We start from the raw sequence: 9956 nt of genomic DNA, 5'->3' as shown, positions 1-9956 counted from the left end.
GAAAAATGGTACGGCCGTGTAAGGCACTTGCCGTGAACGAAGCTTGGGCTGGAAGCTGCTCTAGTGAGTCAGCGAGTGGGTGGGGAGTAAGTGGGAAGTCGGGACCTGCCTGTGTTGCTGTAGGCTTTATACACACTGCACACATAGGCTGCTCTGGTGAGTCTGTGAGTGAGTGGGGAGTGAGTGGGAAGCCAGGACATGACCATACACTGCTGTAGGCTTTATATACACTGCACACGCAGGCTGCTCCGGTGAGGCCGGTGAGCGAGTGGAGAGTGAATGGGAAGGCCAGGACATGACCGTGCTACTATAGGCTTTATACACACTGCACACTTAGGCTGCAATAAATCCATTGTTAAAAATTTCCTTCTCCAATCATAAATCAACCGTAGCTTACTGTAACCTTTTTGCTTTATAAACTTTTTAATTTTTTAACTCTTTAACTCTCATGATAACATGTAGCTTAAAATACAAACATGTACAGCTGCACAAAAATAGTTTCTTTCTTTGTATCCTTATTCTATTAGCTTTTTTCTGTTTAAAAAAATTTTAACTTTGTAAACATTTTGTTAAAAACTAAGACACACACATTATCCTAGGCCTGCACAGGGCCAAGATCATCAATATCACCATCTTCCCCTCCACATCTGGTCTCACTGGAAGGTCTCTGGGGGCAGTGACACACGGAGCCATCATCTCCTGGGATGACATGGCTTCTCCTGGACGCCTCCCATAGGACCTGCTTGAGGCTGCTTTACAGTTAACTTTTTTTTTTTTTTGAGACAGTGTCTTGCTCTGTCCCCTAGGCTGGAGGGCAGTGGTGCGATCTTGGCTCACTGCAAGCTCCACCTCCCGAGTTCACGCCATTCTCCTGCCTCAGCCTCCCAAGAAGCTGGGACTACAGGTGCCCGCCACCACGCCCGGCTAATTTTTAGTAGAGATGGGGTTTCACCGTGTTAGCCAGGATAGTCTCGATCTCCTGACCTCGTGATCCACCTGCCTCAGCCTCCCAAAGTGCTGGGATTGCAGGCGTGAGCCACTATGCCCGGCCTTAACTTTTTTGTAATAAGTAGAAGGAATATACTCTAAAATAATGACTAAAAGTTTGGTATCGTAAATATGCACCCAGGAACAATGTTTATGATCATTATCTGGCTGTATGTGCTGTGCACGATGGCATGTGCACGACTTTTACCCGACTGGCAACACCATGGGCTTGTTCACGCCGGCGTCACCACAGGCGCAGGACCGTGCGTTGTGCAGCGACATGACAGCCAGATGACAGCCAAAGGACCACATGCTTTCAGCTCCGTGACAGTCTTATGGTGCCATGGCCACCTGTGGGGTCTGCCGTTGACCGCAAAGTCCCTGTTTGGTGCTGGGCTGTATCTGAGCACCTCGGCTCATCCACAAGGGGTCTAACCAGTCTGGAAACGCAACTGCCTACACTTCCTTCTGAAACTGGCCCATTTCGTCAGCGTTCTTGGGAAAATGAGGCAAAATGAACCTAGAAATTTCAGAGAAAACATTCAGTGTGAGTTAGGACGTTTATCTGACATGATTTACAATCCCTCCAATGACAAGCGGTTGGACAAGGAGGAGGAGGTCAGCCGGCCGTGGTGGGGAACAGGGCCTCCTCTCGTGATCTTTCCCATTGCAGCAAAATGCCCCATTGTGTGGCTCAGGGGAAGCTGAAGTCGAAAGCCTGGCGAGTGGAAGCAGCTGCTCGGCCATTGTTTAATCTGAGCTAACGCAATGTCACCACGCCCAATTATGTGGCCGCAATGTGGGTTACAGTCGCTTTGGTCAATATGATCTCTTTTTTGTTTTTCCAAGAGGTCAAAGGTTGGGGGCTGGAGGCTGAAGCAGTCGGGCAGTGAGGGGACTGGGGACCCTGAGACTGGTTTCTTGGAAAACACCCCCAGGAAAAAGATACTTCTGTCACAAAATATCAATGCCAGCCAGATGTCACCAGCCTTTTTTTTTCTTTTTTTGCATGTGTTTCTTAACAGCTGGTAAGAATATCAGCTCAAATTATTCGCCACAAGCACACACTTTCTGTTTGTCTCCAGATAAAGGGATTTAAAATCCCGTTTGTCAGCGAGGGAAGGTGGAAACTGTGGAATGGATTTTTCTGAACCACACAGGCCTGTGTTGTCTGCTTCCTGGGAAGGTCCCCCACGTCCAGCACACTCATGGTCAGGGCCGCACACAGGCCTGTGTTGTCTGCTTCCTGGGACAGTCCCCCATGTCCAGCACACTCACGGCTAGGGCCGCACACAGGCCCATGTTGTCTGCCTCCTGGGATGGTCCCCCGAGTCCAGCACACTCATGGCCAGGGCTGCATACAGGCCTGTGTTGTCTGCTTCCTGGGACGGTCGTCCACGTCCAGCACACTCATGGCCAGGGCTACACACAGGCCTGTGTTGTCTGCTTTCTGGGACTGTCCCCCACATCCAGCACACCCAAGGGCCGGTTTTTAGCAGACCCAGTGTGGCCACCTGTCTGGGAAACCTGGACAGTCGTTCCTGTCTCTTCAGTCTTGGCTTTCTGTTAGTATGACACCAATCCCCTACGTTGAGTCACCTCCTGTAATTCCCTGCAGGGTCTGTCATCACGTGGCGTCTGGTCTGGGCGCTGGCCACACATCCGCTCACATGTGCTGTCTCTAACTCCCCCTAGCCCCACGTGCAAGTTCCCTCATGTAGTCTTTTTTGGGAGGGCCATTTTCCACATCATTTGTACCATCTGGGTGCTTTGAACCCAAAGGGTTCTCGGAAAATACTCACTGAAAAAAATGTATAACAGATGCGCCTTTGAAAAATTCATCTGATGGACGGTAATAAAAGGCTCTGTAGTGGGCTGAGAGGTGTTCCTCCAAAATCCATGTACACCCGGAGCCTCGTGATGTGAGCTTGTGTGGAAATGGGTCTCTGCAGATAGTTGAGAGTGGAGATGAGATTGCGCTGGATGAGGGTCAGCCTGGAATCCAGTGACTGATGTTCTTATAAGAACACGAGACACAGAGGCAAGGGAAGAAGGCTGTGGAAGAGGGAGGCAGAGATCAAGGTGATGCAGCCACAAGCCAAGGGCACTAGGATCTCACGGCACCCGAAGTTGGGAGAGGCCCGGAGCAGAGTCTCCCTGACAGCCGCAGAGAAGCCAGCCCCACCACACCTGCATCCCGGAATTCTGGTCTCTAGGACTGTGAGAAAATAAATTTTGGTTGCGTAGAAGAGGTAATTTGCCATGGCAGCCCTGGGGGACTCACTTGGTGTACAGGCAGGAGGAAAGTGCCCGCTAGTCCTAATACAGAACAGCCACACCCGAGGTAAAGGGGCAGCTCCGTACCCAGAACAGCCCCCGCTGCCCCACGGTGACCATCAGTCCTTGTCACTGAATGGGTTCAGAACTCGGCAACCTCACCACCAGCTAAGGAAGCCCCGTGGCCGGACGAGTTGCTGTCACCTAGGTGTGAACCCACACTCCACCCTCGGCCTGCAGCCCTCCCAGAAGGAAGGGTGACATCTAGGGTGCCAAGACCCTTGGCCTGTGGGGCAAATGCTGGGTGGAGCGGGCTGACTGAGGCAGGAAACGAGAGCAGCTGTCCAGAGAAGTAGGCCCCCAAAGCGGGAGTCTTTACTAGCAGCCTGAGAGCTGGCTGCTGGCGGTCACTGGACAATTCCCACTTCACTTTGAGCTGATAAATGGCAGGAAAGGTGCCCACCAGGAAGCCTGGGAACTCGGCAGGTGGTTATGAAGACAAGGCTCAGAGACCAGGTCACACTGGCTGGGGCTACTTGCTGACAAAAAGACAGGCCATGACATCCCTCCCTAAAACCCAGTCAGGGTGGACAACGGGATTCTACCTAATGCGTTGGGGACATCAGAAGTAAGTGTGCTCTTGTTTCTTAGGTGACATTCTTTTTTAATCTTAAAAATATCTGTTGCTACCATTTAACTGTGTGGCCCTAAGCAGCTTTCTCATTCCCGCAGGTTCAACACGTTGTGAGCAAATAGCGCCTGTTACCGCAAAGGCCTGTGAGGGAGAAGAGCCTGGAGCCTTCCCCACAGGAGCATGTGTGTGGAGAGAGCAGGGAAGTTTGTAATCCTCCACCTCAAGAACTAGCTGACTTGACCTGGATCCAGCTTTTCAGGAGGTTCAAAACATGAATGAGAATCAAGTATGGAAACCCTTAGTGTTCCGGTCGCTCAAAGTCGAAGCGCAGCAGTGGGCGCCCACAGAGCCTGCTGGTAATAGAGATCCCAGTCTGGCAAACACCGAGGCCTCACTTTATCTCTTGTGTGGTGAATGCACACACCTCACATCTGTCTTACCGACCATAAACGCTCTCCTGAGAATCATGTTGACTCTGCTCACCGAGCCCAGGCCCAGCACAAAGACACACCATAAACACCTGTGGAGGGAGGGCGGCCAGCCCCAGCCCAGGGACTCCGGGGCTCCTCAGAAGACAGGGCCCTCCCCAGCCATGCCAGGAATGCTGGTGACAGCGGATCAGGAAATGGGGGCAGAAGCCCATGAAACCCTCTGAGTCAGATCACCAGGGCGGGTGCTCGCCCACCCCCAACGCCTGAGGGTGACATTTGACAGTTTACACACAGTCTCTGAGCGCCTGTTTTAGCCTAGGTTTGTAAAGGAGTCAAGAATTCATCTCTGAAAGCTGCCAGTAGAGAACCAAATGCTATTTCAAAGCAACTGCAGGGGTTAGTAATTGAGATTTTTTTTTTATCCCTCTATCTTGCTACTTCCCTAGTTCTGCGGCAGGCCTCTTGATTCAGCTTATAAATACTAAAACTGTTGCTGTAATAAGAAAAAACAAGAAACATTCCTTGAATATTTCAGAGCAAAATGCTTGTGAAAGCCCTTGGTTTCCCCACAGAAAATGTATTTAAAAGAAGAAGAGCCGTGAATCGGCAGCAGCTGCTCCCAGCACCTGTTCCCTGTTCCCATCATTGAAGTTCTCGTGGCATTTTGGAAAGAACTGAGCAGTTTTCCTAGAGAAGTACTCTGGGTTCTGGATTACACAGTTGACTGCACTCAACTGTTGGCTGAGACAAAGGGGCCTGAGAGGTGCATCCGTGCGCAGAGCTCCACAACCCGAAACCACTCAGGGCATGGACCACAGTGACGTGCCGCCTCCCTCCCAGCGCCCACTGAAGCGTCCTGCTCACTTCTCTGCACGGATGGCTGTGTGGGGTCAGGGGACACGTGGCATCATCTGCCATTTTCACTTTGGTTTTTTGTTTGTTTTGTTTTTTGTTTTTCTGAGACAGTCTCGCTCTATCACTCAGGCTGGAGTGCAGTGGCACAATCTCAGCTCACTTCAACCTCTGCCTCCCAAGTTCAAGCAATTCTCCTGCCTCAGCCTCCTGAGTAGCTGGGATTACAGGTGCACACTACCATTCCTGGCTATTTTATTTTAATTTAATTTTATTTATTTATTTATTTGAAATGGAGTCTCACTCTGTCACCCAGGCTGGAGGGCATGATCTCGGTTCACTGCAACCTCTGCCTCCCGGGTTCAAGCAATTCTCCTGCCTCAGCCTCCCAAGTAGCTGGGACTACAGGCGCATGCCACGACAGCTGGTTAATTTTTGTATTTTCAGTAGAAACGGGGTTTCACCATGTTGACCAGACTGGTCTCAAACACCTGACCTCTAAGTGATCTACCCACCTCGGCCTCCCAAAGTGCTGGGGGGATTACAGGCGTGAGCCACCACGCTCGGCCGCCATCTTCACTTTGGTAGAATGTCTGGACTAAGTCTTCAAGGCACAAGGGCATCAAGCTCTAATGAGCACACGGGGCCACCGCTGCAGATGGCCAGGGGGGCAGGCGGAGGCCACCATACACCCTCCCTCTTCATCGGCTCACAGCCCCTCCTGCAGAGCTCTCGCTGCCATCACAAGCCAAGTGGCTTACAAGACACACATTCATCCCATCATGGTTCCGCAGGTCAGGAGCCTGACATTGGTCCCACTGGGGTAAAAACCAAGGCATCGGCAGGCTGGCTTCTTCCAGAGACTCCGAGAGAACCTCTTCATGCCTCTTCCCATTTCTAGATGCCGCCGCATCCCTGGGCTCCTGGCCCCTTCCCTGTCTCTGAGCCACACTGCATCTCTAGCCTTGCTGACCCCCACCCATGCCGCTGCCAAACTCGCTCTGTCCCCTGTACAGACCCTGTTCTTCCACTGGGCTCCCTGGGGAAATCCAGGCTAATCCACATCTCAGGGCCTGAGGCTTAATCCACAAAGTGCTGTTAGCTCTGGAGTTGCAAGGCCAGGGGAAGCCATGCCCAGGGGCCTTTCTTCTGTCTTTCACACCATTGATCCAATTATTTTCAAATGATTTCCTAAATGGAATGACTGCCTATCAGCCCATGTCACTGGCTTCACCCCACTGTTACCAGGAGCTGGTTCTTACTGGCCTCTGGAGGCCAAGAAAGGGCTCCTTCCATCTGCCCATCAGCAGGTTGCTTGGCACGGTAGGGTGGGCGCCCCTGTGAGACACAGCTTGGGGGCACGAGGCGGCTGCAGGCCCTGGGCCCTGGCTTCGGGTCAGGGAGGAGGGAGGATAAGGCCCTGGGCCCTGGCTTGGGACGGGGAGGAGGGAGGATAAGGCAGACACGGAAAGGGTGGCTGCAGAGACTTCTTTGTCCAGAAGTAACCCGGGGCGAGGAAGTCCCCGTGGGTGAGGACCACGCATGCCCAGTTACCACTGATGTGTGGGAAAATGACAAATGGTGCAAGCCACGCAGGTCACACGCATGTCCTGTGCTAATTGTGGATTTTCATTTCCTCTGGAGACCAAAATGAGAAAGTAAAAGTGTACGCAGGAGTCAAACCCGCTTTCTAGAATGTGGTTAATTTCTAGAGGCAGCTGGGTTTCCTGTGGAGAAGACAGGTTTGCCCACGCGGCATAGAGAGGAGACGGCTGTGTGGGCTCCAGCCCCCAGGGAAGTAGGGCCTGGGGGTCACCGTGGGGAGGCTGCATCGGCCGCGGTGCCTCTGTGGAACCTGAAGAGTGTGGTCACATGGCCACCTCCCCCTGCACCAGCTGTGTGGCCCAAGGTGATGCCTGTGTGCCTTGGTTTCCCGATGCGTAGAACGTAGCCAGCTGGAGGCGAGGGGGGCTGTTGGGTTCTTTGTGTGGAGCTCTCCAGAAGGCTGTTCATGCTGTAGGCAAATTCCACAAGACCTAGGAGCCAGGACCCAAGGTGCTTTGATGCTGTAGGGAAGAATCTGGCTGAGATGCACCTGCAGCTGTTTGGAGCCGGTGACCTTGGGCTCAGCACACCCTCGCTGCTGGTGGACACAGTACCAGCGGTGCCCCTCACGAGCAGCTGCGAGGCCCTCGGGCAGCGGCGCGGGCACCGTCACTTCCTGCCAACCCCACATCCTCATTTCCCACGCTTCTCCTTCCACCTTCCATGATCACTGGGACCTACTGCAGGACACGCCTCAGAGGGACGGAGGGAAGCAGACCACCCTTCTCTTCAGAAAGCTCATGGCCCAGGGAGGGAACGCTGGCTGGGGACAATCACAAAGCCTCTCTGGTGCCCAGCCAGTGGCAGGGACCCTCGGAGCTGTGTGGGGAGAGGACGCCCCTGCCCTGGCCGCAGAGCGTTGGTTTAGAGGTGAGCTGGGGCAGGAGAAGGCACGGGAGCCGTGGGGCACCGTCTCAGGAGGGGCTCGCGCAGCTTCGCCTCCTCTCATCTTCCGTGTGCAGGGAAGGACCAGCTGAGTGACAGCTGGGAGCGAAACTGGTTGCCTCCCCTCAGGCTCTGGGCAACTGCAGCTTTGAGTCTCTCCCTCTGGAATCTTCTATCTGGGGTATAATAATGTTATGACACACGCCAGTTATTGACAGCGTAACATGAAAAGGCAATTTGTAAGGACCGGTCGATCTAATCAGGGCGAATCGCCAGTCTTCTGAGCCATTGCATTGAGTTCAGTTTCCAACGGATTGCTAAATATCTTCACACTGCGTGGATATTGCCCAGCTCTGCCTCCCTTGCTGCGGGTGTCCCTGTGGATGCTGAGCTTCCACGGAGGGGCTGCTGCCCCCTCTGCCCCCCTGGCTCAGCTTGAGTGCCCCAGTGGGGAAGGCTGAGGGCCTGTGCAATAAGGGCTCCATCCCCTCCCCAAGGAATGAAGAGCAGCGAGGTTCCTGTTGCCGAACCTCAGCGCTGTGCAAGCCGGCGATGGGCCGTGGACGCCAGGCCCCAGCCCAACGTGCTTCCTTTGGCCCCTCCTGAACTGGGGGGCCTTGCGCCCACTTTGCCAGGGCCCTGGCATCTGTCTCACTGGCCTTTCTCACCTGGCATTCCAGCGAGGAGAGCCCTGCAGTTTTAACTCCCTTTGAGAGGCAAGAACTTCTCAACCCACAAGAAGAGGTGACCAGGTCCTGGTGACTGTCGAATAAGCCCAGTCCAACTGGGAACAAGTCTTCTGGGCCCTAATTTCCCACATGGTGTTCTTGTCTGACAAAATCACAGCCTCCCACATTCAAGAATCTTCATTCATCTCTCTCTTTCAGCGAATGTTCCCTAAGCTCTCCCATCACTGAGCACTGCAGGCAACACCCCAGCTGCATGCTACAACTTCGGTCTGATGGAAAGGACTCAGAACGTCGTGCAAGTGGGAGGCAAGCAGAGGTACAAAGGTATCTTCCGGAGCCAAGGTGGTAGGGTCTGTCACACGAGGGTCTGTCTCAGTGAGATCCCACTGTCTTCCAGGGTTTGACACCACAGCAGCAAGCCCCAGAGTGGCCCCACTCCCTAAGATCCACGGTGGGGAAAGGGGGTGTCAGCACGGGTTTGTAACATTGTTCCCTTGAATAAGCCGAGGATGCAGAATTAGGAGCAAGCATTCCGAGGGGTGGTCAGCTGTGGCCTGCAAGGAGCACCTGACCTCCCATCTGCCTTCTGAACACAGCTGCCCCAGGTGAGGTGCGTGGAGCTCCACAGCTGTGATGAGCCATCACCATGGAGAACGGTGACTCACGATTGCTTCGGTTTAAATTGAATTAAGGTGAAGATGAATCAGGGCATAACTCTCTTCTTTCAGCCAGATGTCTTTCTGAACCAGTGTATTTATGGCTTAAAAAAGTCATGGGGGTTTTGGGCCCAGGGATCGGGCAGGAAGAAAAGGCAGTGAGGTGCAAGGAGGGGCGTGTTGGAAATTGTATACAGAACTGCTGTGGCTTGCATTGAAGAAAAACTTTGTATTTCTGCTTCTATTTCTACGACAACACCAAGGAAGGTGTGTGGGGTGGGGAGCAGGTACACACAGGTCCTCCGTATTACCAGTGGTCCAGGATTGTACAATTCTGTTTATTCTACCCATCCCACACCCTGACCGCGACTCAAGTCCTGCGACCCCTTGGTGCCCTGAGTCCCTCCCCTGCCTGTTCCCAAGCAATCAGTCACCCTAAGACCCCGTTCTAGGTGTCCGCAGATGATGATGAGTTAATCAGATAAATAAGCCATGGGGTAGGTAGGGGTTGTGGTGCTGATTACTGGTCCCTCTGGCAAACCAGAAGGGAGCCACCTCCCCGCAGTCTCCACCCTGTCTCCAAGCTTCCCAGCAGAGCCCCACCTCCAGCAACTGGACCCAGCTTTAACCAGATGGAGGAGCAGCCTGATGTCCTGCCAGCCCCAGAGACAGATGTGGGCACAGGAAGGGGAGGCAGGGAGGAGAGGAAGCCAATAAAAAGCTGTTAGCATCCGTCAGGGTGACCCTTTGCAGAACCTGCGTCAGCCTGATGATGCAGGGACGGGCTGTGTGGAGAAGCCGCTGGCCTTTGCCGCTTGAAAGCTGGGTCCCTGCAGCCTCCCCAGCCCAGGGCTCCCTTGGAGAAATTCTCACAGAAACCCTAAGCAACATGCCAGGAAAGCACGGATGCCATCCAGAAGCACGCTGAGGAAGAATCCAT

The sequence above is a fragment of the Papio anubis genome, chromosome 6 (genome assembly GCF_008728515.1).
Source record: "Papio anubis isolate 15944 chromosome 6, Panubis1.0, whole genome shotgun sequence".
Classification (NCBI taxonomy): Eukaryota; Metazoa; Chordata; class Mammalia; order Primates; family Cercopithecidae; genus Papio; species Papio anubis.
The sequence above is the reverse complement of the archived record's forward strand: the minus strand, read 5'-3'. Positions refer to the sequence as shown.